Raw genomic sequence first — 26,524 nt, 5'->3', positions numbered from 1 at the left:
GTGGCACCCCGGCTGTGGAACGAGCTCCCCAGAGAGGTTCGCCTGGCGCCTACACTGTACTCTTTCTGTCGCCAGCTGAAGACCTTTTTATTTTCTCAGTATTTTAACACCTAATTTAACTTAAATATAAACTTTGCTGGTTGTTTTTTATGCTTTTCATGGTTTTAATTTTTGTGAACCGCCCAGAGAGCTTCAGCTATTGGTCAGTATAAAAATGTAATAAATAATTGGATTAAGAGGGTCTTTAAGGCCCAATTGGCATATAGGGAGAGTGAGGTAAAGTGTGCTTTCCGGGGCTTCTAGAAATGCACAATTCCCTAGCTATGCTAATGGCAAGCTGGGGGAATTGCAAACTTTCCAGAGGCCGAATCCACCTCTCTGTCCATTGGGCCAAACAATCACTGTAAACCAACCTCAAACGGAGAGGAAAGAAAGCCAGGAAGGGGAGAAACAGCGAGAGCAGGGCTGAATATTTGCTTCTCAGATCTATGAAGGTTTTTGCAGTGTGGCTCTCATGCTTTGAAGCACTTTGGCCAGCCCTGCACTGTATTGCTAGATGCCAAATCCATTCCCACCCACATTCCCTGCAACAATGCCACGTTCCTCTCTCAAATTATTTCTGAGAACCAAGCCACATGCCCTCTCTCAGAAAAATTGTGTGTCTTGGAGCGGGGGAAGAACGGCATCAACCCAACCATGAGGTGCCAGTAAATATGCCTCTGCTTTCTGCACCCCAATTGACGGCTGTTTCTGAAGAGAGGTGGGCACAATACTTTTGGGGGAGTCTGGATTTCATTACTTACTACAGCCAACTCAGCGTTGTTTCCTTCAACTTTCTATGTAAACATTTCCATTCCCCACCCAAATTCTCCCCTCCCCAACCACAGATTGTACTGGTGATGTTTATCCTCAGGCAATGTGAGCAAATGCCCATTTTGGCTTCATCCTCAATGTTTCCCATTCAAAGATCTCGCTCCCTTGGATAGAGGAGTGTTGGGTGGGTGGGGGACGGGAACAGGGGAAGACTGAGAAACTAAAGTACACATTAAGAACACCCATGTGCCTGGTCTCCAAAAATGCCTGAAGCCATTTACCTCCTCTGAGCAGCAAGGAATCCCAGGGGCACAGCACTTACCCAGGCTTGGTTTCTTTTGGAGAAAGACTTATTGCCATTTTGCTATATTTGTATTAGAGTCACAGCTTAATCACTGCAGTAGATAGCCAAACTCCACTGCTCACGCATCATATCTCAGCCAGTGAGACAGCACCTTAAGGTGTTTACGAAGCCCAAATCCTGCTATCTCTCTCTTTTTCCTCTTTTTCCTCAAATTAAAACTCCATCTGTCACCTATTATTTTGTCACATACACAGATACCTAGGGTGCTTCCAGAGGGAGGGCTCCTAGCACTACCAATGAGAAGGCATTATGCAGCTATGTAGACTTTTCTTTCTTAATGGATTATCTACAGCTAGAGAAAAACAGAAAACACGGGAGGGTTACAAGTTGAAGATGCTGCCTTCTCAACCACCCACCTCGGTAAAATTCCATGAATGCAGCTCTCCCCACCCACACCCACACCCACCCCGGTTTTCTTTCTCTGCCTTTCTATACATTCCATTAAACAGCCAATAGGTGGCACTGTGGTATAGCAGAATTATGCAATTACGCAAGGCTCTTATAATGCCATTGAGAAAAAAATACTAGACTTTTCTGTTTGGGATAAAAAGTGATAAAGATTGCAAAGCAAGGAAGAAGCCCTGAAGGAGGAGGAGGACATTGTGTAAGGGACCCGCAAACTACCACAAGTGAGGAAGCATGAGCGCACAATAAAAGCCTTGTGTGAGAGAGAAGCCAGCTCTAGAGATAACTCTATGCAGCACAGTAATTTTTTTGTTATTCATTTATTCAGTCACTTCTGCCTCTTCGTGACTTCATGGACCAGCCCACGCCAGAGCTTTCTGTTGGCCGTCGCCACCCCTAGCTCCCCCAAGGTCAAGTCTGTCACCTCCAGAATATCATCTATCCATCTTGCCCTTGGTCGGCCCCTCTTCCTTTTGCCTTCTACTTTCCCTAGCATCAGCATCTTCTCCAGGGTATCCTGTCTTCTCATTATGTGGCCAGATTCAGATTTTTATTATGTGGTCACAGACCCAATAAAAGCAATACCAACAATCATTAATTTAAAACCATAAAATCACAGTCTTTTGTTCAACAGGCTAAAAGAGTTATTTAAAACATACACATATTTAAAATATATAGGCATAGTTAGTAAAATTGGGAGATTGGGCCCCATGCTGCAGGTCACCTCCAGAATATCATCTATCCATCTTGCCCTTGGTCGGCCCCTCTTCCTTTTGCCTTCCACTTTCCCTAGCATCAGCATCTTCTCCAGGGTATCCTGTCTTCTCATTATGTGGCCAAAGTACTTCAGTTTTGCCTTTAGTATCATTCCCTCAAGTGAGCCGTCTGGCTTTATTTCCTGGAGTATGGACTGGTTTGATCTTCTTGCAGTCCAAGGCACTCTCAGAATTTTTCTCCAACACCACAGTTCAAAAGCATCTTTCTTCCTTCGCTCAGCCTTCCTTATGGTCCAGCTCTTGCAGCCATAGGTTACTACGGGGAATACCATTGCTTTAACTATGCGGACCTTTGTTGTCAGTGTGGTGTCTCTGCTCTTAACTATTTTATCAAGATTTGTCATTGCTCTCCTCCCAAGAAGTAAACGTCTTCTGATTTCCTGGCTGCAGTCAGCGTCTGCAGTAATCTTTGTGCTCAGAAATACAAATAATAATAATTTTAAAAAATACCAGTTCTTGCTTCTTTATAGAGAAACAGCACATGTTCTACCACAGAGCTTTGGGCCTCCCCTCAAATAAGTCTAATTAAATAATGTATATAGTCCCTCATTGCTTGCCACCCCATCATCTAGGCTGAATGCAGCCAGTGTGGCTTGTTAACCATGAAGCATGGCTTGTTAACCACTCTGCACAACCACACAACAAACCATGGGTTCTCAAGGTGGCTTGTTTGTGAAAAAATAATCTAAACTGCACGGTTAGCAAGCCACCATGTGGAAAACACATTGCATTCAAACAACACAATAACCCATGACGATGACAACCCAGAGTTCAACGACAACCCACACTCAAGCACTGAGTGTGGGTTAGTATGTTGTATGAACAGCTCCAAAGTATATAGAGAGAAGGAGAACAAGAGCCATCCATCAGACTGCAGTAGAGAGAGATGGGAAGCAGGGCCACTCCATCAGCTGAAAGACCAGCTCCATCAGACTCCTCATCTCCTTGAACTGTTTCCATTCCAGCTGCTCATTATAAGAACTATTACACTTTAAGAATTGGTGCTTGCTTTTCCCCTCCTCCTTCCCCATTCCTTTTTCCTTTTGTATTGTGTTTTTTGTATTGTAAGCCCACTATAGACCCTCCCTGCAGACATTTGTGCTGTAAGTGTAGACGCCAGGGATAGCAGCTACTCTGCATGCATTAACTGAGGAGCGGTGCTACTCTGAATATCCCCTCTACATGGGAGCTATAACACAGAAGTATACAAAGCTGCCATACTGAGCGAAATCATTGGTCCAACTAGACCAGTATTGTCAATACTGGCTGGCAGAGGCTCTCCGGGGTTTCAAGCAGGATTCTTTCCTCGCCCTAACTGGAGAGGCTGGGGATCAAACCTGGGACCTTCTGCATGCAAGGCAGGTGCTCTATCACAATGAGCTATGGCCCCTCCTCATGGTATAAATAGGGCTACTGTGGGGTTTAATTCAAGGACGAACAGCAGGAAGGGTTAGTATTGCTTCTCCTAGAATATTAATAATAGACTTATATTAATATATATATAAGAAGGACGGAAGCGAGAAATAAAAACAAAATTGCTCCTTACAGCCTTATGTAGTTGGCCTCCTTGTGCCCATTCTTTGGTAGAAACACTGAGAGGCAGCCAGCAAAAAGAGGGGTGCAGAGGGAGGGGGGGAAACCCACCACCCAGGAGAGTATAGCAGTAGAGTTTGGAATGAAATCCAGGAATCGTGCCATCAGATATAAAACAAATTGGAACCCTGAAGGAACCATGAACATTGCTCCAATTTCAGACTATCCCACAATCCTCTGAGCAAACAGAAACCCTTTGCTTTGCTGAACTGACAAACTGAAAAGAATTATTGAGAAGAACTATGTAGATAAATAAGAAAGCCGGAAGGCATGTCATAAAAAGGAAAAGTTGGAGGCTATGATTATAAAAATAACCCAGGAGGAGGGCAAACCCCACATGGGAACACGCTGACAGATTTTAAATATTTAACGGATGTCAGCAAGAAGAAAGAGAACAATTAGTCATCATAACGCTAAAGACACGAAAACAAGCAATGTTGGTTTTAAGCAACAGGAGAAGGGGATTTAGGATATAACTGAAGAAAAAGACATGCAGCTCCAATGGAATAAGTGTGTAGGGAGGATGCAAACTCACATTCCTTGGAGATTTCCAAGAAGAGGCTGAATAGTACCTAGTTAGGGTGTTTTGAGGTCAAATAGGCTCCTGTACCTCAGTGGGTGTCCAATAGACCTTCTTAGGCCCACTAAAGTACAGTAGGCCTGGTTTGCCTCTGTTCCCATTGCTGTTGCCTAGACAACGCCCTGCCTCTACTACTCTCAGTGGCCGTTAATGGCTCAATCCTAGTCAGCATTTTGACAGGCCTCAACAACTTTAGGCCTGTGGGCTGACTGTACCCACTCTTCCTGGCAATTTGTGGCTGCCTCCCTCTGAGGGGCTATTTCCAAACACCCATTGTTTGAAGCCCTATGCCCCGTCTTTCTGAGAACATCTAAGGCCCACAAAAACACCTCAAAAGCGGGAATGGGAGAATGCCTTCAACACTGCACCTGGCTTGCTCAACATCTCCCTGGGTTCAGAGGCATATGGTGGAGTTGGCCCCAGATATTTGCAGTCAGCTAGCTGCACTAAATAGTCTGCCTGCATTCTTCATATGTGTGAGTTGCTGGGAGTGAAAGTGTTGTGCACTGTTGTGAGAGTGAAAGTGTTGTGCACTGTTGCCACTGAATGCAGCAAAGAGCAGTATTGATAAGGCTGGGACGTGATTAGTGGGCAGTTGTAAAAATGCACTTAAGGTAGGGTGACCATATGAAAAGGAGGACAGGGCTCCTGTATCTTTTACAGTTGCATAGAAAAGGAAATTCAGCAGGTGTCATTTGTATATACGGAGAACCTGGGGAAATTCCCTCTTCATCACAACAGTTAAAACTGCAGGAGCTATACTAGAGTGACCAGATACAAAAGAGGGCAGGGCTTCTGTAACTTTAATTGTTGTGATGAAGAGGGAATTTCACCAGGTGTTGCATGCATACAAATGACACCTGCTGAAATTCCCTTATATACAACTGTTAAAGATACAGGAGCCCTGTCCTCCTTTTCACATGGTCACCCTACTTAAGGAAGAGAAGCAGGAAGCTTAGAAAAGGGGTGCAGAGAGATCTGTGGGGTGGGGAAAGAGAAAAGGGTGAATAGAGAGAGAAGAGAGCATTCATGACGAGCAGAGGCAGAAGAGAGTGAGCTCTATAGAGTGGAGAGAGAAAGGAAGCATTAGTCAATGGGGTTCAGAAAGAGATCTGGTGGTACAGAAAAGAAAAAGAGTATGTTATTTACGCAGAGATAAAAGTGGTTCAGAGAGAATGGGTAAAAACAAACATTAAAGGGAAACTGTAGGCAAAACCACATTCCCACTATTGATGTGCACTTTCCGGGCGAAGTATAAAGTGTTGGTTAGCCCTACATGGTTTGGGTCCAGGCTACCTGCGGGATCGCCTTCTCCCGTACAATCCGCCCCGCACACTCAGGTCCTCCGGGAAGAATTTCAGCCAACAAAAACAAGGCTGACAACTATTACCCAGAGGACCTTTACTTCTGCAGCTCCCTCATTATGGAATGACCTGCCGGGAGAGATTTGTCAACTTAACGGTGTTCCAGATTTTAAGAAAGCTATAAAGACCGATCTCTTCCAGCAGGCCTACCCAGTTGAATTTTAAGATACCTTTTAATAATGTGCTGCTTTTAATAATGTTTTAGTTTTAAATGTTTTAATAAATTATATGTATTTTATGGCGTTTGCATTTGTGTTGCACCCCGCCTCGATTCGGAGGGAGAGGCGGGTAACAAATAAATTTATTATTATTATTACATCCCTCTTGAGTTAGTAGTAATATAAAAGTAAGTGATTTCAGTTTATGCACTGTTTCCATATAGAATCATAGAATAGTAGAGTTGGAAGGGGGCTATAAGGCCATTGAGTCCAACCCCCTGCTCATTGCAGGAATCTACCTTAAAGCATGTCTCTTGAATGCCTCTTGTGTGGGAGAGCCCACGACCTCCCTAGGCAATTGGTTCCATTGTCATACTGCTCTAACAGTCAGGAAGTTTTTCCTGATGTCTGGCTAGAATCTGGCTTCCTGTAACTTGAGCCCATTATTCCAGGCTGATAAGGGCTGGTGTTTTGGTACTTGAGAAGGAAGTATCAGAGGCAATAAGTGTTTACATACAGTTGCTGAGGAACATGAGTGGGAGGGTGATATTGCACCATGTCCTGCTTGTGGGTCCCTGGTCAACAGCTGGTTGGCCACTGTAGGAACAGAGTGCTGGACTAGATGGTCCCTTGGTCTGATCCAGCATGGTTCTTTTATGTTCTTACGTTCATCCATCCTCCTACTAATTAACAGGGGGCATAACCCATCAGGACATTAAAATGATCAGGAGGTGAGCAAGAGCAAGCTTTGTTGCTATGCTTTTCCACAGTTCCCTTTCATTTCAGGGGGCAAATTCAGGAAAACTTCCTGCTGGATTGTCCTTCACGGATGGGATCTGTCTGTATTCCATTCGGCTAACCATGTGGTACTCGACGTCTGTCAGCTGTATCGCCTTGCCTCATGGTAGGGCCATTACCACTTCAGATGCTCAAAACAAACCACAAACAAATATGGCAGTCCATTCCACACATATTATTGACTCAGAAACATATGGAAATGCAGCCTGGGCTGCTGGTAGCTATAGGAGCAGGACAAATGATAGCCATAAGGCTAATATGTTGTACCTCAAATCCAGCCCTCCAGGATTCCCCAGTTGGCCACGCTCCCTTCCCCTGGCCTCCCATTTTCCCCTGCCACCGATCATTTGGTGGCTTCCCAACTTTGTGCAGTCTCCCCCCTCCCCCATTCTAAAAGGCTTAGTTACTAGCAGTAAGAACTTTAAGCTAAAACAAGCTGGCAGTTTTTGTCCTGATCCTTTTCTCCTTCGCCCAATCCTTTTTGCTTTCAGCACTACAATGCGCCCCCCAAGAGCTTTTCCCATCTTGAATGTGGCCCTCAGTCTGGAAGAGGTTCGACACCTCCGCCAAAGAGTGACAGGTCAGGGTGGTGATAGCACGACCAACACTAGGATGGTGTAACTCTATTAGAGGTCACGCTGCCTTACCATTGCCTGTTTTTGAGGGGCACTGGGGCAAGGCACCCTCAAAGGGCTTCCTACCTGCAATGAGTCAACCTTCTCACCACCATTGTCACCAGCTGCTATTGCTCCTCATCCTTTCTTGCATCATTGCTACCACTTGCTGGCTTGACAGGCAGAGAGCCCATGAGCAAGTAGGCAGCAGCATCTCCTTCTCACCACCTCTGCTGCCTGGGCCAGAGGGAGAGGCAGGTAAACAAGCAGCGAAGAGGAGGAGCAAGTCGAGGAGGCTCTTGTGAGAGGGCCCCTGTGGAGGTATGAGCCCTTGGCAGATGCCCAGCCATGCCTAACCTTGAGGCCAGCCCTAATTGGACTAGTAGATCATTTGTCTGCAACTTCTGGGTTATGACCTACAGTTGGGTCACACTTTGCCCTGAGATGGGTTACACCAGTGGCTCTGCCACCAGTTTTTGTTTATATTTTAAGAGACCGATCAGCAAAGACATTTACAGTAAAAAAAAAAAAAATACAGAGGGATAGCCTTGTTAGGCTGTTACAGAAAATACACACAAAAAGATGAAAGATGGAGACAAGTCACAATTAATCTGCTGTTCTTTAAAGTGCTGCAGGACTAGGTGTTTGCTTAGCACAAAATTAAAAGCAGGTAACCTAAAGCAGGTTGTCTGGGTTAAAGGTGAGTCTCAAGGTTTGGAAAAGATAAAAACTATGTAACTAGATGGTCAGTATGGTCCCCTCCAACTACCCCCCTCCTGCATGATACACTAGCCACTGCACAGAACTAACTACCCTCCTTCCTCAGTCAGCATAGTCTGCTTCTGATATACTCAACTTCTCACCTAGGGTATTTTTTATATTGGCAGGATATAAATTGAATTATCATCATAATCGACAACTTCTGCTAAGCATTTTCCCCAGATATTTTTAAAAATGCTCCCTAGAAATACTAGTTCCTAATTAATTTCCAAACCCCTATGGCTAGAGAACATATGACCAGTTCTATCTGCTCCAACCACTAAGTCCATCTCCCTTCAGAGACCAGGGCATAGACTTCTGCCTGTTGCACAGAGTTGCCAAGGCTGCTGTGTGTGTGGCTTATCCAATGTCCTTCAACACTTTGCCCCATGACCTTTCCTAGATCATATTCCCCTAGCAGGATTGCTGACTCCGCTATGGGGGAAGAGAAGACAATGCACATTTACTCTTTGCACAAGCTAATTCATTTAAACTCTTGCAGATAGAAAATCAACAAGTGGCTAAATATTGGCAGGAGGAGGAGAGGAAAAAACAGTCACATGCCAAAGATTAAACACACTGACACGCACACACACACACACCCTGTTGGGATTATTTACCTTTATGTTTGTTTGTGTATACATCTTTGAGAAACCTAACCCAGGCTTGTCGTATTACTTTTTCCCTCCTTACTCTAACCAATTGACCGTACTTCCTCTCTAGCACTTATTTTTCTACCCTTGGGCTCCTTATAGGTGCCTAGGAACAGCTGGATGTGGTGGAAAATCCAAGTAACCATTGTTTCCCCCACTCCATTATTGGGGGTGGGGGGTGGGGTGGTGGTGGAAGTCACTTTCTTAACAGCATATTAAACTAGTTCCATGATCATCTTTGCCTCCTTCCCACATTTCCAGAAGCTCTGGAAACCTTTGCCACCTCTGTGCAGCTCAACAGATTCTCCTTGCTGCCACCTAAGGCATGGGAGGTTCCAATGTCCTGGACAGCTTCGTAAGGAAAAGCAAACCTTTGCCCACTTGCGCCAAAGGCAATGCACTTTTATACCTACATTGCCAGAGACTTTTCTACCCTCCTTCAGCTCCAGTGCCTGTCACCGAGCAGAGAAAGGAATTCAGGCCAGTTTTGAACTTCACTGGCTGGGATCTGGAGGCATCTGGTTTGACTAGGTCACCCCCACCCCCAAAACCTACAAGATAGATTTCGACGGTTCTCACTCCTCCTCAGCCTAGCCCTTGCAACCTTTCCCTGTTCACAGAAACCCTCACCGCAGAGATTAGGAGAGGCAGTCCTTACCTTCCAGAGAGAGCCCGTCAGGAGCAGAAGGAAGGGGAAAAATAGATCCAGTTGCAGTTTGCAGCTGGCACGGCGAGTGGCACCCCCTCAGCAAAGCCTTGGTGCCAGGCTGGGTGCCTCCTGGCCCTGGCCAAGCTTGAGAAGGCAAGCTGGGGCGTTCTGGATTGTGGGAGGCAGGCAGACACACAGCATGAAGGGGAAGGCACCGCTTTTCCTGAAAGAGTGCGCTCGTATGTGCCTGTGACTTTAATATTCGTGCTGTGAGCTGCAGGGGGAGCAAATCAGACACGAACAACAGAAAAACAAGCCAAAGGAAAAAAGAAAAAGAAAGAAACCCAGTGAAGGGAAAACAATGCAGAGGAATGAAAGCGAACCTCGCTCTGGCCAGGGGGGCACTGGAGGAGTTAAGAACATGCTTCCCAAACCTTCACGACACTGGCTGGATAAAAGCTCCTCTTTGAATGCCGTTTGACTCACCTGCTGCTCCCAAGCATCAGGGGGATTCCCACAGCCTCTTCTGGGACATGGCAAGGCCTGTCAGAAAGACAGCAGGGAATGAGGTCGCTTTTTGTTAGCTGGAAGAATTCAACATTTCCCAAGGGCAGTGTGACACTGGGGTTTGGTAGAGACCCAGTGTGGTGTACTGGTTAGAGTGCTGGGTTAGAAGTGGGGAGACTCGGGTTCGAGTCCTTACTCTGCCCTAAAGCTCACTGGGTGGCTTTGGGCCAGTTGCAGACTCTCAGCTTAACCTACACAGTGTTGTTGTGAAGATAAGAGAGAGAGAAGGGGAGAGGTAGTGGTTAAGAGTGTTGGACTGGGAGTTGGGAGATCCGGGTTCTTAGTCCCCACTCGGCCATGGAAGCTCACTGGGTGACTTTGGGCCAGTCGCAGACTCTCAGCCCAACCTACCTCGCAGGGTTGTTGTTGTGAGGATAAAATGGAGAGTAGGAATGCTGCCTGGGGTTCCTTAAGGAGGAAATAAGGTGGGATATAAATGTAATCAATCAATCAATAAAAATATATTTAAGCCATCTTGAGTTCCTTGGAGGAAATACGGCAAGATATATATGTAATTATAAAATAATTACATATATATGGGCCAGCCACTGATTCTTAGCATAACTTATCTCACAGGGAGAGGGGTTGTTGTGAGGATAAAAATAGAGAAGGCGAGGATCATGTACACTCATTGGAGGAAAGGCAGGCTATACATGTAATAAACAAATAAAGGAGGACAAAGTCATGAACAGAAGTTGTGTCCTTAAGAGGCAGATTGCAGGTGCCATTAAGCCCAGCAGAGTAAGAGACGGATGGATCTGGACCCCAGGGCACAAGCCACTGGGAAGTTCTCCTGCATTGTTTTGCTCATGTGGAGGACAACCTTCTGATTATTGTTATTATTACTATCACAACGTATATATGCATGGAATCAGTTACCTAGGGAGGTTGTGGGCTCTCCCACACTAGAGGCCTTCAAGAGGCAGCTGGACAACCACCTGTCAGGGATGCTTTAGGGTGGATTCCTGCATTGAGCAGGGGGTTGGACTCGATGGCCTTGTAGGCCACTTCCAACTCTGCTATTCTATGATTCTATGATTCTATTTTCTGAAGCAGCTTCACCCACCTGGTGTCTTCCAGATGTTGTGGATTTCAACTCCCATCAGCCCCAGCCAGCATGGGTATCAGGTTGGGGAAGGCTGCTTTTCAGAGGAATAAGAAAAGGCTCAGGGGTTAAATCCAGCCTTCCTAGAAGTCAAATCTGGCTTTCTGGGATTGCTCCAATGGTCCCACCCCTTTCCCCCAATGGCCAATAGTTGGGTGTCTTCCTGGGTTTTGTGCAGCTTTCCCCAGCCTTCTAAAAGGTCTTCCAAGGCTGAGTTATTGGCAGTAACAGCTTTAAGCTAAAATATGATGGTATTTTTTAACCCTGCCCCTTTTGCCTTTGGCCCCGCCCACCACTAGAATGCAGCCCCTGAAAGCTTCTCTGAAGTGGAATTTGGCCCTCAGACTGAAAGAGGTTTTGAATCCCTGGTCTATGAAGTAATGAGGAAGCTTGCCCTAAAGTTCTTCCAGTCCACCTGTATCCTCTAGGATACAGGTGCGGTAGGCTATATTTTTGGCATGGAAATGCCAGGCAGTGGTTCGGCAGGCACACATGCACCCACCCACACAACACCAAACACTACTTGATCAACTCCACAGTTCAGGCTAAACCCAAGCTATAGCCTATAACGGGCCTTCAGGAGTTTCCATTGACATGGCCAGAGTGTGGGAGTAGGACTGGGTTCCAGAGAACCAAGGCACAGAGCCAAAGTGTTGAAATAATTAACTGGAAATGCACACAAACACGCACACGCTCACATGGCCTGGTTCAATCCGTCTGCTTATGAAACATTCGTTTACTGAGAGCATACAGACATACACAGATGGGTTCTTTTAAACACATGGGTGCGCATGTAATGAACACGCATACAGAGCTAGGCAGGAAACATGCACCCACAGGGACACGTGAGTGTGGTAATGGTGACACACACATATGCATAGAGATATGCAAACAGAGAATTATGGTATGCAGTCACACACAGAAGTGTGGAAGCAACAGCAATGTGTGCCTGCATGTATAGAATGCACCTGGAAACAGAATTACATGACTATATAAAAATGCACTGGGCCCCCAAATGTACTTATAAAAGATATTTATATGGGATAAATGCAATCATACTTGGAGGGAGGCATGTCCACCAACTATGCAACCATGAGCTGGCAGCCAGGGAGTTAAATGTAGCTTCAGTATCTTGTGTCACATCAGTGCACAAAGAAGGGATTGTTTTGTGCCTGATCATGTGCAGAGTGCACATGAGCAATGACACTCAGCTCCCACAGCCATTTGGGATCGGGACTCAAGGCTTCAAGTTGTGTCAGAGCCAAAGGCAGGAAACCAGACCTTAAAGTGGCGGATTTCAGGCAGATAATGAAAGATCTGTCCCTAGGACACAGCGTGCCATCTCTCCCTCTTTCCCTGTTTTTACTGATTCCGTAAGCTTTGTTATCCCGGCTAAGAGATTTCCCGAACTACGTACATGGAACAAATGAAGCAACAGAACAGGAATTGCCCAGGATGATTGGCCGGGCTGTTATACAGAGTTAGTATTATCTCATCTTTTCCTTCTATTCTCATGCCAACTGACCCCGGCCTCAGAAGTGGGGGGGTGGGAGTGGGAATCGGGTGGAGGTTGCAACAGGCTGTCCAAGCTAAACACCCATGGGGCATTGAACCAGGTGCCCCGACTCTGTAGCTCTTGCAGCATTTTCCAGATGACCCACGCAAGCTCCTTTTGAAGAGGAGATCTGTTCCTTTACAAGAATTATCCTTAGCTTAAAACACTTACTGCCCAAGCTTAGCTTCTCTCCTCTCTGTTCATGTGTGTGTGTGTGGGGGGAGCCATGGAGGGGGGGGCGGGGTTGAGCTTAAAAATGGCCAGAAGGGAAAGCACTAAGCATACTGCTTCCCCACAGCAATTCCTCCACATCAATGACATCCTCCCAAAGCTGCTTTTCATTTTAAAAGAAGTCAGGAGAAATACAAGAACATAGGAGCAGCAGTGCTGAATCAGACCAAAGGCCTATTTGGTCCCGCACTCTGTTCACACAGGGGCCAACCAGATGCCCATGGGAAGCCTTCTTCTCACTGGCCTTCCTTCTTCTCACATCAGTCCGTTGGTTTCTGTTCACCACTCTGCTGCTAAGATCATCTTCTTGGCTCGCCGCTCTGACCATGTCACTCCACTTCTGAAATCTCTTCATTGGCTTCCAATTCACTTCAGAATCCAATATAAACTTCTCCTGTTGACCTACAAAGCTTTTCACTGTCTAGCTCCTTCCTATCTCTCCTCTCTCATCTCACACTATTGCCCCGCTCGTGCTCTTCGCTCCTCTGATGCCATGTATCTCGCCTGCCCAAGGGTCTCTACTTCCCTTGCTCGGCTTCGTCCATTTTCTTCTGCTGCCCCTTATGCCTGGAACGCTCTTCCAGAACATTTGAGAACTACAAGTTCAACCACAGCTTTTAAAGCTCAGCTAAAAACTTTTCTTTTTCCTAAAGCTTTTAAAACTTGATTTTGTTCTGACTTTATACTGTTAGTTTTACCCTACCCAGTGCCTGTTTACCCTACCCTGTGCCTGTTTGCATTCTCTTCCCCTCCTTATTGTTTTATTATGATTTTATTAGAATGTAAGCCTATGCGGCAGGGTCTTGCTATTTACTGTTTTACTCTGTACAGCACCATGTACATTGATGGTGCTATATAAATAAATAAATAAATAAATAAATAATAAGCCCACAGCAGGACATGAGCGCAACAGCAGCACACACACCCCACACACCCCGCCACTCATGTTCTTCAGCAATTGGTAGTGAGAGGCACACTGGCTCTGTGTGTGTAATGTCTAGTCCGGCCCTTTGCCATGGCTTTCTACATCAGCCTTCTCCAATTTGGGGCCTTCCAGATGTTTTGGAGTTCAGCTGTAGGGAAGGGGCTGTGGCTCAGTGGCAGAGCACCTGCTTCACATGCAGAATGTCCCAGGTTCAATGCCCGGCATCTCCAGGTAGGAATCCTGCCTCAAACTCTGGAGAGCTGCTGCCAGCCAGTGTCAGAAATACTAGATGGACCAAGAGTCTGATGCAGTATAATGACAGCTTCCTATGTTCAAAACTCCCATCAGCCGCAACCAGCCTGGTCAATGGTCAGGATGCTGGAAGCTGTAGTCCAAAACTTGTAGACGGCACCAGGTGGAGGAAGGCTGTTCTACAGCAAAGAATCATAGAATAGCGGAGTTGGAAGGGACCTACAAGGCCATCGAGTCCAACCCCCTGCTCAATGCAGGAATCCACCCTAAAGCATCCCTGACAGATGAACAATAGATAAACTTGAAAATACAGCCACACAAAAAGAAGTTGGTGGCACTTTAAAGACTAAATACATTTGTTGTGGCAATGTGGCATTAACTTCTGTGCCCCAGAACTCCCTTTGTCAGTATGCTCTGGCCCATGAAAAATGTAATGCCACAGCGACCAGACTCTGTCTCTTTCTTTCTCTGTTTTTGCTTCACCATCCCAAGAAAGCAATGTTAACAACTGCTGGCATTCACAACAGCAAGCATGAGGCAAGTTGTTACATTCTGTGTTGACTCCTGAAAAAGCTCTTTTGTGAGGTTAGTGTAAGATATTTTGGTGTCTCAAGTGGAAAATCCAAATGGCAGCACCTCTTCCCATTATTCAACATGGAGCTCAATCAATTGAGTATTCCTGCACAAGCCTGATCAAAATAAATTGGAGATTTCAGTGGGGAAAATTTCTTGATGGATTCATTTGTGACTTGTGGATCACACCTCAAATCTGCATCCCATTCTTTGTCCTAAACAGTACCCAATTTTACATTTATTACTTTAAAAGAAAAGAAAAACTCCCTCCAAGAAGCTCAGCATGGTGTATATGATCCCATTTATCTTCATGATCACCCTGCAAGTTAAATTAAACTGAACGTGTGTGACTGGCTAATGGTCTCCTAGGAAGCTTTATGGCTGAGTGGGGATTTAAACCCAGGTCTCTCTCCATCTATGTCCAACATTTTAACCACTACATCGTACCAGCTCTCCAAAACATCTGCCTTATGGACTTGCTTTGTGACAGAATCGCATCTGCTCCTTTAACTTATTGCACTGAGAAATAAGCATCCTGCAGCTATTAGCAGCTGTGCTCAAAAGAGAGAAGCCTATATAGTCTGTGCTGTGCTATTCTGTTATGCCAAGTGAAGAGATCACCCTTCTGTCCTAGATACTTCTACAGCCTGCAAGTTGGTGGTAAATTATAAATATTTACTTAGCGGAAATATCAGGCTGGTATTTTAGTTGGGCTACATGTTACACTCCAGTGCTGGGGTATTACCAAGTTCTTCCCTCGCCTGCATTTATAGTGCTCAAATTATGGGGAGAAACGTGGTGCGGGGGACCTTTAATGAAATTCACAAGCTCCCTAGTTTTAACCAAATCATGTCCCCCTCTTGTAACATCCTAAAACAGTAGCTACGGTAGGGTGGACAGACTTCAAACTTGCCGGATTTATTTTGTATTTAAATAGATCTGCCAAAAGACATACATTTAAGGCGCAATCCTATTCAAGTTTAGACAGGAAAAAGCCCTACAATTCCCAGCTGGCTGGGGAATGCTGCAAGTTGTAGGACTTTTTTCTGTCTAAACATGCTACGAGTGCATCTATAGAATTAAAGACTTCTGAGCCCATGGATTTATTTTGAGTACCAGAACTGAACAGAGCTCACTATTCTTCCACACATAAAAACATTCGTGGTTACCCCAAGCTGTCTTCATTTCAGCAGTATAATTTAGGATCAAACGGGAGTCATTTTGTTGCTACTATTGTTAAACAGTTATGAGTCAGAAACCCTTGCCTATCTACACAAATCATCCAGAGATCTATCAGAGCTTCTCTATATGAGCGATTTATTACAAGCTCATGATTGGCCATTGACAGAAATTTGCCTTTTACAGGAGTCAACACAGAATCTACACAATGCCATCAACCTCCAGGACATCTCCCATGCTTTCCCCCCAGTAAACTCGCTTTAAAAAAAACACCCCAAAACCAGACAATGCAGTATTTAAAATAACCATGGAATTAATTCCACCAATAAATGGCACTATTTAATTGAACTTTATGGAGCACTGCCTAGAGGGGAAGTTTTCAATTACAAATTACATGGTTGCCATTGATCACAATCTAAAGAAGCCTGTAGTGAACATGGAAAGACCGGAGGGAAAAAAGCCTGGTAAGGATGTGTTTTTTTCCTTAATGTAGAGATGGTCCTAGACAGGACTATATGGGCTGCCCCAGTGGAAGTTAGTGTCTTCCATAGAATCATAGAATCATAGAACAGCAGAGTTGGAAGGGGCCTACAAGGCCATCGAGTCCAACCCCCTGCTCAATGCAGGAATCCACCCTAAAGCATCCCTGACAGATGGTTGTCTAGCTGCCTCTTGAATGCCTCTAGTGTGGGAGAGCCCACAACCTCCCTAGGTAACTGATTCCACTGTCACACTGCTCTAACAGTCAGGAAGTTTTTCCTGATGTCCAGCTGGAATCTGGCTTCCTTTAACTTGAGCCCGTTATTCCGTGTCCTGCACTCTGGGAGGATCGAGAAGAGGTCCTGGCCCTCCTCTGTGGCACAACCTTTTAAGTATTTGAAGAGTGCTCTCATGTCTCCCCTCAATCTTCTCTTCTCCAGGCTAAACATGCCCAGTTCTTTCAGTCTCTCTTCATAGGGCTTTGTTTCTAGACCCCTGAACATCCTGGTTGCCCTCCTCTGAACACACTCCAGCTTTTCTGCGTCCTTCTTGAATTGTGGAGCCCAGAACTGGACACAATACTCTAGATGAGGTCTAACCAGGGCTGAATAGAGAGGAACCAGTACCTCACGTGATTTGGAAGCTATACTTCTATTAATGCAGCCCAAAATAGCATTTGCCTTTCTTGCAGCCATATCGCACTGTTGGCTCATATTCAGCTTGCGATCTACAACAATTCCAAGATCTTTCTCGTTTGTAGTATTGCTGAGCCAAGTGTCCCCTATCTTGTAACTGTGCCTTTGGTTTCTGTTCCCTAAATGTAGAGCTTGGCATTTATCCCTATTAAATTTCATTCTGTTGTTTTCAGCCCAGCACTCCAGCCTATCAAGATCACTTTGAAGTTTGTTTCTGTCTTCCAGGGTATTAGCTATCCCACCCAATTTGGTGTCATCTGCAAATTTGATCAGCGTTCCCTGCACCTCCTCGTCCAAATCATTAATAAAAACGTTGAAGAGCACTGGGCCCAGGACTGAGCCCTGCGGCACCCCACTCATTGCCTCTCCCCAGTTTGAGAAGGTTCCATTGATAAGTACTCTTTGAGTCCGATTCTGTAGCCAACTGTGGATCCACCTAATAGTTGTTCCATCTAGCCCACTTTTAGCTAGTTTGTTAATCAGAATGTCATGTGGTACTTTGTCAAAAGCTTTGCTGAAGTCAAGATATATGACGTCCACAGCATTCCCACAGTCCACAAGGGAGGTTATCCTATCAAAAAATGAGATCAAATTAGTCTGATAGGATTTGTTCAGTGCCCCCATGTCACTGGGGGCACTGAATCTGTTCCAGGTTCCAATCGGAATCAGTCAGTACTCTAAGGGAGCTACCTGAGGTGCACCTTGGATAGTTCAGAGTTCTGACTGAGACCCCGGAACAGTTTCAGTGCCCCATTGACATCAGAGCCACCAGTCTCCACTGGGCCGCCTTGTAATTCAAGCACTGGGTTCCTCTGAACGCTCCCTGCTCTTTCACAAAGATACACACTCAGTGGCCAGACAGGATCTGTTTGAGGGTTTAATTATTATCTGTCAGGCTCCAAGAATCTCACACAACCTCCAGTTCACCTTCCCCATTCACCTCTAGCTACTAGCAAAATAGGTTGCAATCTCCGAGCCTCTTCCAGTACCAGCAAAGTGCCCCCTGTCAAGTTTCTCCCACTGCACTCTTATTAGGTTGCAATAAAATATTTAAACCACAGAGAACAAAAGGCTGGACACTTCCCTGTATTGCTGCCTTGGTACTGAGGTTTCATTCAGTCAGGTCCAGAATCAAACAGAGCTCCTTGTCAGCATTCACCATCCCCAGTGCAATGTGTGGTTAGAGTGTTGGACTAGAACCGGAGACTGCTTTCTGACTCCCAAATGTTTAACAATAGTGGCAACAAAATGACTGACCCTAAATTATACTGTTGAAAAGAAGAAAGCTTGGGATAACCACAAATGTTTTTGTATGTGGAAGAATAATGAGCTCTGTTCACTTTCCATATTCATCCCCTTGAGAGACTCGGGTTTAAATCCCCAGCCATGAGTTTCACCTTTGGGCGAGGCACTTTCTCTCAGCCTAACCTACCTTGCAGGATTGTTGTGAGGATAAAATGGAGAGGAGGATGACAACTATGCAAGCTACCTTAGGTTCTTTGCCTCTTGCAAAATATGACATATAAATGGAATATCGCTATTACTACTAATAATAAGAGGGGGAGAAATTGGAAGAAAGATGGATATCACCCTATGCCAACTTTAGAAAATATCTACAGTACAAAACTTTGAAACTGCTTTTCTTCTATGGAAGTCATAGTTCCAGGTGTGGGGACTGGGGGGCACTAGGTATCTCTGATGCACTTAACCGAGCCGGCCTCAGATTGGGGGCAGCCAGGAATTTTCAGTGGCAGCCAGGTACGTATCTATTCTGGCAGGCCCCCTGCTTTCGCTCGAGTGACACACCTGCCTCCCAAAGCGAGGCACCCAGCAGCCACACAGGTCCTCTCGTCATGTCCGTGTCACTAAGCTGCGTGCTTCAGCCTCTTTTGTGCAGGCAAGAGGAAGTGACTCTGAAGAGCAAGCAGGAGACCGGGGACTCCCTTTTAGCCAAGAAGGTGTTTGCACTAGAGGGTCACCCGTCACTGCTCTGGGGGTGGGAGTGAGGAAGGGAAACAAACCGGTCCTGGAAGAGAAGGGAAGCAAAACCGCAGGGGTAAGATGAGAAGTCAGGTCCCTGCTGCCTGGCAGTGATCTAGGACAACAAAAGAAACACGGAGCTGCTGGGAGTGTTTGCTTAACCTTTTCGTTGAAAAGCCACAGCAGGGCTGGAAACTAGACGGAACAGGTTGAAGAACAAAGCTAATCTCTGTACTAGAGAATGTTTGCTCTGCTGAGAAGACCCACATAGCGCTTCCTGCTTCACCTCCCTTACTGGGGTTGTCACATTTTCTATGAAAGTTCTAACGGCTTTGAGCATATGGCGAGTTCTTCCCACAACTTTGTGAACCCTGAGCACGTGCAGATTGCCTTGCTTTTGCAGGGGGAATTCACCTCTCACCTGTTTTGGGAATGTCTGAGCATGCATTGGAATCCAGTGTCTTGCACCACGCTCTCAGCCTGCCTGTGAGCTTGCCAAGGGCTGCAGCGGATCCACAGATGTTGCAGTGCAGAGGGTTGGGGGCCTGGGGAGGAGGTGCCAATCTGCAAGACTCTAATGCCAGCCACTACCTTGCTCCATTACCAATGCAGCTATAACCTTCGTGTAACGTCTTAAGTGTGGAAGGCACACGACAGCAAACACATGCTTGGCGTGAGCCTAAGGAAAACAGATCCGTTGGTGTGTTTTTTCTATTGATCCTTCCTCCACTCTGGCAGCTGACCAAGAAGAGAATCAAATTCTGGTTGATCCAGTGCAATTCTGGCTGGGTGGCATCTGTAGCGCTGAGCTCCTCAACAGCCTGCAACACTCCTAGTGAGGTTCCAGATGAGTCTTTCCTCAGCCCATCATCCTGCCTCATTCATGGAATTTTTCAGGGGTGTCCGGACATAGTCTTCCATCCACTACCTCCCATGTTTCCCCATCGCTTCTTCTGTCTTCTCTCATACCACACAAAATCCATTAAGGACACGTTCCTGTCATGCTGTTCACTGACTGACACAGTCAACGATGGATGAATCTGCACAACGCCTTCAAATTGGTGGCACTAGAAGCTCTCCGTCTGAGAGCACCCCCAGTCAGGCTGTCCCTCTTTCTTTTGGTAGATGGGCCTCTCCTGTCCCTTTCCCAACTTCCAGAATTTTCTGGGCAAAAAGTGGCCCTCGTGGGGCACAGCCTGTAAGCCAGGGGTGTGGAAAAGAGCAGCCCGCAGGCCAATGCAGCTGGTGAGGCCTTCCTGACAGGCCCACAAGTCCCCTCCTCAGGCCTGCCTCCTGGGACGCTGTTTTTCAAAGTCGTAATTGCTGCCCAAGGGGAGATGGGAGAGTGTGTGGATGACTATGTGTGAGAGAGTGAGTATGGGCCCATTCAGAAGACACCTTAAACCATGGCTTTAACCATCGTGCTTAAGCCAGAAAGCCCAGCTGTATTCAGAAGACACCTTACACCATGGCTTTAACCACCGTGAATAAGGCTTTTTGCTTTATTCACCGTGGTTAAAGCTGTGGTTTAAGGTGGCTTCTGAACAGAGCCTGGCTTTCTGGCTTAACCACTGTGGTTAAAGCCATGGTTTAAGGTGTCTTCTGAATGGGGCCTGTGTGAGTGAGTGAAAGAGAGAAGCGAGGGAAGGGTGTGTGTATGTGAGAGAGAGCAAGATCATGAAATGGGGCAGGGAGGCCTGTGACTTGATGCGTTATGTGGCACGTACCCCCAAGAAAGCTACCTATGAGGAAATGCATCCTCCGCCCCGGGTGAAAAAACACAGTTTAACATGTCAATATTATAGAATTTTACCATTTAAGGCACAATTATGCATGTTTATACTGAAAAAGGCCCTACAACTCCCAGCAATGCTGGCTGGGGAACACTGGAGTTGTAAGGCTGTTTTCTGGCAAAATATGCATAGGATTGCACACTTAAACTTTTAAATTTCATTTATTTTTAAACTGAATTTGATTATTGTGTTCTTGTTTGGCTTGCTGATTGAATAGTTGTTTTAATTTGTCTTTTAATGTGTGATTGTATGGTTTTTATATTGGATTTGTTGGCTTTTCATGTTGTGCACACCGCCCTGGGATCCCTTGTGGATGCATGTGGGTGGTTAATAAGTTTTAGAACAAGTAAAATAAATAAGACCCAAAAAAAGTTCCCTACCCCTGATGTAACCTAAAGAGGAGAAGTCAGTAAACACCCAAAATTTGCCTTCCCGTCCAGGGTCAATCCAAGGTATTTTATGGCTGAGGTGGAAAATCCAATGGCAAACCCCCTTCCCTCCCAGTGTTTAACAGGGGCACGGCCTACCAGCAAGTTCCCCCATACAAGCCCCATTTAAAAAAATGGGAAGACTGCAACTTGGCAGCCTCCCCATTGGTGTCCTCATTTCATCCACCTTGCAAGCGTAACCCTGCCTTCACTGGCACGACACCCTTTTGTTTCCTAGAATCGTAATATGAGTCATCTGTGTTGAGTTATGGCTTTAAAAGCTGATTAGTTATGGCACAGACTGGGTTTCTGGCACATAACCTTTTGTGTTAAGTCTCTGTCTGGGCCTTCCAGAGACTAGCAGAGATTACAGCGGTTCTCAGCCAAGTCAGCAAAGACGTGAATTAAGACAGAGATTTGTATAGGTTAAAATAAACCTTTTTACTGGCAAATAAATATATAATTTAGTTATGGCAATACAGATACAAATACTTACAAACGGTCAGTCAATACAGCTCACATCAAGTTGGGTAAGGGACATGGAAGTTATAGAAGTTGAAAATACATTTATTACTTTTATAGACAACCTGTACAATGATGCAACTCCTTGCAACCCTTAATTGAAGACAATCAGTTAGACAATTATTCAATTATGACACTCAATGTCCAGGTGTAGAGTTGACCTTTAAGTTTCTGCTGAGTCTTCTGTTCCTCCAGATCCTCAGCAATTAACAAATCAATGGAAAACATAACCAGGATCCATTCCAGGATCCAACAATCTGGACTTTACACTTCGTGTAAACTTCCAGCCATACCAGCACTAGTTAGGCAAGATTGAGCCAAGAGCAATGGTGCAGGCAAAGACAGAAGGACTTTAGCATGACGAAAGCTGAGCCGCTAAGGCCTTCTCACCAGGAGCAGTTCCAGTGCCACGTTTTGCATGTCCTAGACAGCCCTTGACACGATTCCCATGGATGCAAAACACATGGGGAATCTGCGTCATCAGAATGGAACAAGCTCTGTAGCTTGGTGACAAATTTCCAGGGGATTTCCAAAACAGCATTCTGGGAATATCTTTGGAAGCTTAGTGAAGGAAGGGGGGTTCCTCCATGACACGTGGTGGTGGTGGTGGGCTGAATTGAATATCAGAGAAGCTCCGAGAGGTCACATTCCATCCGTGACCAAAGCCAGAGGCAAAAGGAACGGGGCCAAAATCTCAAAAGTGCCAGAATATTTTAGCTTAAAACTCTTACTGCCAGTAATAAAGGAGAGGCAACTCAACCTTTTACAATGGAGGTGGGGACATTATCAGTAGATAAAAATGATACTCAGGGTCTAAGACAGGAATGGAATTGGAGCGTTCTGTTTTGTCTAATCAATGGATCCTTGTTCTGAAGTCTGTACCTAAAGTTTCTATGGAACTTAGGCTATGCCTTATTTAGCAAAAAATCTTGTTTCAGGTTTATTAGACTCCACAACACCTTTTTAATAAAGGTTTGTCTAATTCGCATAGTGCTCCTTTTATTCATATGTTTTGGCAAAGCTCAATAGGTAAACGCTCAATAGGTAATACGGGTAAACTTTGTATTGGAACAGTTTGAATGTATGTGCATGTCCTCCTAAACTATTTACCTTTTATTTTGAAGATAACTTATGGTCAGTGCAAATGGATTTTCCAAACCCTTATGACAGCCAAAAGGTTGAAATTGCAACATTGGAATGATAAATGTTCACCCCCCATAATCCAATGGACTGAGGACCTAACAGCGCTATCAACATTTGAACAGGTGGTATAGGCACCTCTTACAAGTAGATAAATATATGGATATTTGGTCTGCTTTTCTTGAAATTTATATTTAATCTCCCCCACCCTTTTATTAAAAAAGAACGTTGTTATTGTTATTAATCTATTTTTCGTTTTATTGTGAATTTGACAAAACAGAAAACAATTTGTGAAAAGATTTTTTTTTAAAAGAAAAAATTACATGCACAGAAATAGCAGTATTCCATGAAGTACAACAAGAATGGAGATGGGGACTACACCAAAACCAGAAACTACCAAAGATCAGTGGTCAGGGGGAAAGGGGCACACACATATGGGAAACTCCAGAGGGCTGCATTGGGACACTCTAGGCAGGCCTCCAGGCCTGAGGTTCAACAGCCCTCCTCTGTGAGAAGATCCATAAGAGCAGAAAAACCTTCCTGAAAGAATGCTTTCCTGTTACTTTCAGTCTTCCTCTGCAGGACGTATTTGGCGTATTTCTGGCCACACTCTTAAGTCACATAAAGTGACCGTGCTTAGCAGGAATCCTAAAAAATAGCCCAGAATTCTTTGCAACACAGCTCTGGGGTATATCTCTGGGAGATATTTTTTTCCAGAAGGTCGAAAAATTGATCAACAATTGATCAACCACAGTTTATGGAATTGTGATGGTTTTGATACAAGCAGTGCTTCAACTGACAGGGAAGCACTAGAACAGTTTCAGATTAGGCCAGGCTCAATTACACCAGTTGAAAAGAAGCAGGATGGCTTTAGGCCTGCCTAAAAAGCAGTCTGGCATACTACCCTGGCTTGAGTCTTGGCTGCAATACATACACGGGAACGTTCTGAAGGCTGACAACAGGAAGGTTTACTGCTGAAATGGAAACAAATTCAGCCCTATAAACTAACTGCATGGATTGGAGATAACCTGGGAGGGAGCTAGATGTAAACCAAGTTGAGCTTATAATCAATCTATATAAATAAAAATGTAAATGTCCGTTCGAAACAGACGTTATATCTCCGAAAGTTCTTCACCGATTGCTTTGAAATTTTGACACAACGTTGCATTCGAATATGCGAGTGTTGTTATGTAACTATGTTCTATATGGGGTCAAAGGTTTGTCTTAAAATCGAAGAAATAGGCCTCCTCAAAACCAGTCCTGCTGATCATTGTGACATCGCCAACCAGTAGGCCAATCCGCTGCCTCTGCCTCCTCTCACATTTGCATGTTCTATCACAATTGGCTGAGTGAATATAGATGTCACACCTGTGACAGTTACACGTTCTGAAGAAAGGTAACTGCCAGGAGTTTCCCCTAACCTCCTCACCGTAAAAACATCCTTTTGTAAAAACCAAACAATCTGCTTTACTTCATCCAAATAATGCCTCGCAGAAGATCACACTTAGGTCGTCGTACTCGCAGAGCGGAAGCACTGCGACGAGAAATTGCAAATCAGACTGAGGGAGAACGGGCATCAGCACTGTTGTGGAAGCAGATGAAGCAGTTAATTATCCAACGGAATTTTTGAATTCACTCGATCTGCCAGGGATGCCACCGCACGTACTGCAATTGAAAATCGGCCTGCCAATTATCATGTTGCGAAATATCAACCAGCCAAAACTTGCAACGGCATGCGGCTTGTAGTAAAAAAATTACTGAGCAACGTCATAGAAGCAACAATCTTGACAGGACCTTTCAAAGGTGAAGATGTCCTCATTCCTCGCATTCCTATGATTCCAACAGATATGCCATTTCAATTTAAGAGATTGCGATTCCCAATTCGATTGGCGTTTGCAATCACCATCAACAAAGCTCAGGGCCAATCTTTAGAATTGTGCGGTTTAGATCTAGACACAGATTGCTTCTCACATGGACAATTATATGTTGCGTGTTCTAGAGTCGGCAAACCAGACAATCTCTATATCTACACAGACAATGGAACAACTAAAAATATTGTATATCCACAAGCATTGTGAAATTAAACATATTAGAAACATCCACTTTGTCTTTTCTTTCTTTTCAATTTAACCAGACTGAGCCACAGCAACGCGTGGCAGGGTACAGCTAGTCAATAATAAAAGCACATCAACTTGTGATTAAGCCCACATGAAGTTCAAGTAAACATGCATGGCAGCCAACTTAGAAGCCAGATATCCCAATGCATCCTTAATTATTGGTCTTTAACTGGCAGGTTGAGACTCACAAGCCGCTAACATCAGTGGCTTCACCAATTTCTTTTTAAAATTATCATTAAAATGGGAGGAAGAGGGGGTGGGGGAGGAAGAGCAGAAAAGCAAAAGTAATAAACGGGCTCCAGGTCTGAAAAGGTTGGATGCTAATGCCCTTGACCAGCGAAGTAAGTGATAACCTATAGGAGTGTGCACGGACCCCCTGCTCCGCCCATACTCCGCTCCTCTTCGCCGCGGAGCTCCGGCTCCAAATCGGAGCTCCGAAGTGGAGGGGAGTGGTACCAGGTAAGGCCGGGAGAGGAGGGCGGGGGGGTTACCGGGCCCTGCCGCTGTCGCCGCCCGTGCGGCGACGGCAGCAGAGCCTGGTAAGGGACCAAGGGGGAGGGGGGCCTTACCTGCCTCCGTCCGCGGTCCGTCGGCTTCTTCAATTGAGCCCGCGGTTCAGCCAGGAAGTCTGGGCCGCAAGTGCGGCCCAGACTTCCTGGTTGAACCGCGGGCTCAATTGAAGAAGCTGAGGGACCGCGGACAGAGGCAGGTAAGGGAGAGGAGGGCGGGGGGGTTACCGGGCCCTGCCGCTGTCGCCGCACGGGCGACAGCGACAGCGGCAGGGCCCGGTAAACCCCACTTACCTTTCCGGCGGCACTCCGGATCGAGGCGAAGGATCCGCCTTCACCTCGATCCTCTTCACCACGCTCCGCCGGCCCCCCAATCCTCTTCGCCTCTGCCTTAAGGGGAGGCAAAGCACCCCGCTCCGCCTCTAATTCGCAGGTCCGATTAGAAGCGGAGCACATCCCTAATAACCTATATGATGATGCAGACCCCCTGAAAGTCCCTGTTATGACTCTGTAGAAGCATTTAAGAGATTTTAAGTGGTGAGATTTTAAATGGACAAATTTTAAGCTATTCATAAGAAAAAGGAAATTCTCTTCCCCCCCTCCAAAACCTGTTGTGTAAGAAAACACCACCACCTGCATCTTTTTGAGATCCACCTGTAGAAGTCAGATGATTTGTGTGCATCTCCGTTCAGTGTTGTCTATCCTGTTGACCAAGGTCACTTTAAAAACAAGGCACTAATTTGGATAAATCGTATTTGATCAGCCTAAAGGAAACAGCAACAGCCCCAACTTCCTTGCAATATGGTTTAATCAAACTTCATCTATAAAGCAACAGCACCATCTGCTGATAAAGCTACAGTATGGCTGTTGCATACTCCCAAGGGTGCTGCAGAGCTAGCTGTGTAGTGTATATCTTTGAGTCACAGTGAATAAACTGTACACTGTCC

General features: G+C 45.5%; 1 protein-coding gene across 5 annotated transcripts in view; it reads right to left on the bottom strand.

Moving 5' to 3' along the window:
- Positions 1-10,069, bottom strand: part of SORBS3 (sorbin and SH3 domain containing 3) — a 79,474-nt gene extending 69,405 nt beyond the window's left edge. For 3 of the 5 annotated variants that reach the window (XM_063138927.1, XM_063138931.1, XM_063138932.1), the window contains exon 1: positions 9,536-9,753. The gene's annotated coding sequence lies outside the window, so the exon portion shown is untranslated. Of the gene's footprint in view, positions 1-7,552; positions 7,685-9,535; positions 9,754-10,012 lie in introns of those variants that run through there. The other 2 variants (XM_063138930.1, XM_063138928.1) reach the window with 2 other exon arrangements.
- Between the last annotated feature and the right edge of the window lie 16,455 nt (positions 10,070-26,524).

The sequence above is a fragment of the Elgaria multicarinata genome, chromosome 12 (genome assembly GCF_023053635.1).
Source record: "Elgaria multicarinata webbii isolate HBS135686 ecotype San Diego chromosome 12, rElgMul1.1.pri, whole genome shotgun sequence".
Classification (NCBI taxonomy): Eukaryota; Metazoa; Chordata; class Lepidosauria; order Squamata; family Anguidae; genus Elgaria; species Elgaria multicarinata.
This window is presented reverse-complemented; position numbering and strand designations above follow the sequence as displayed.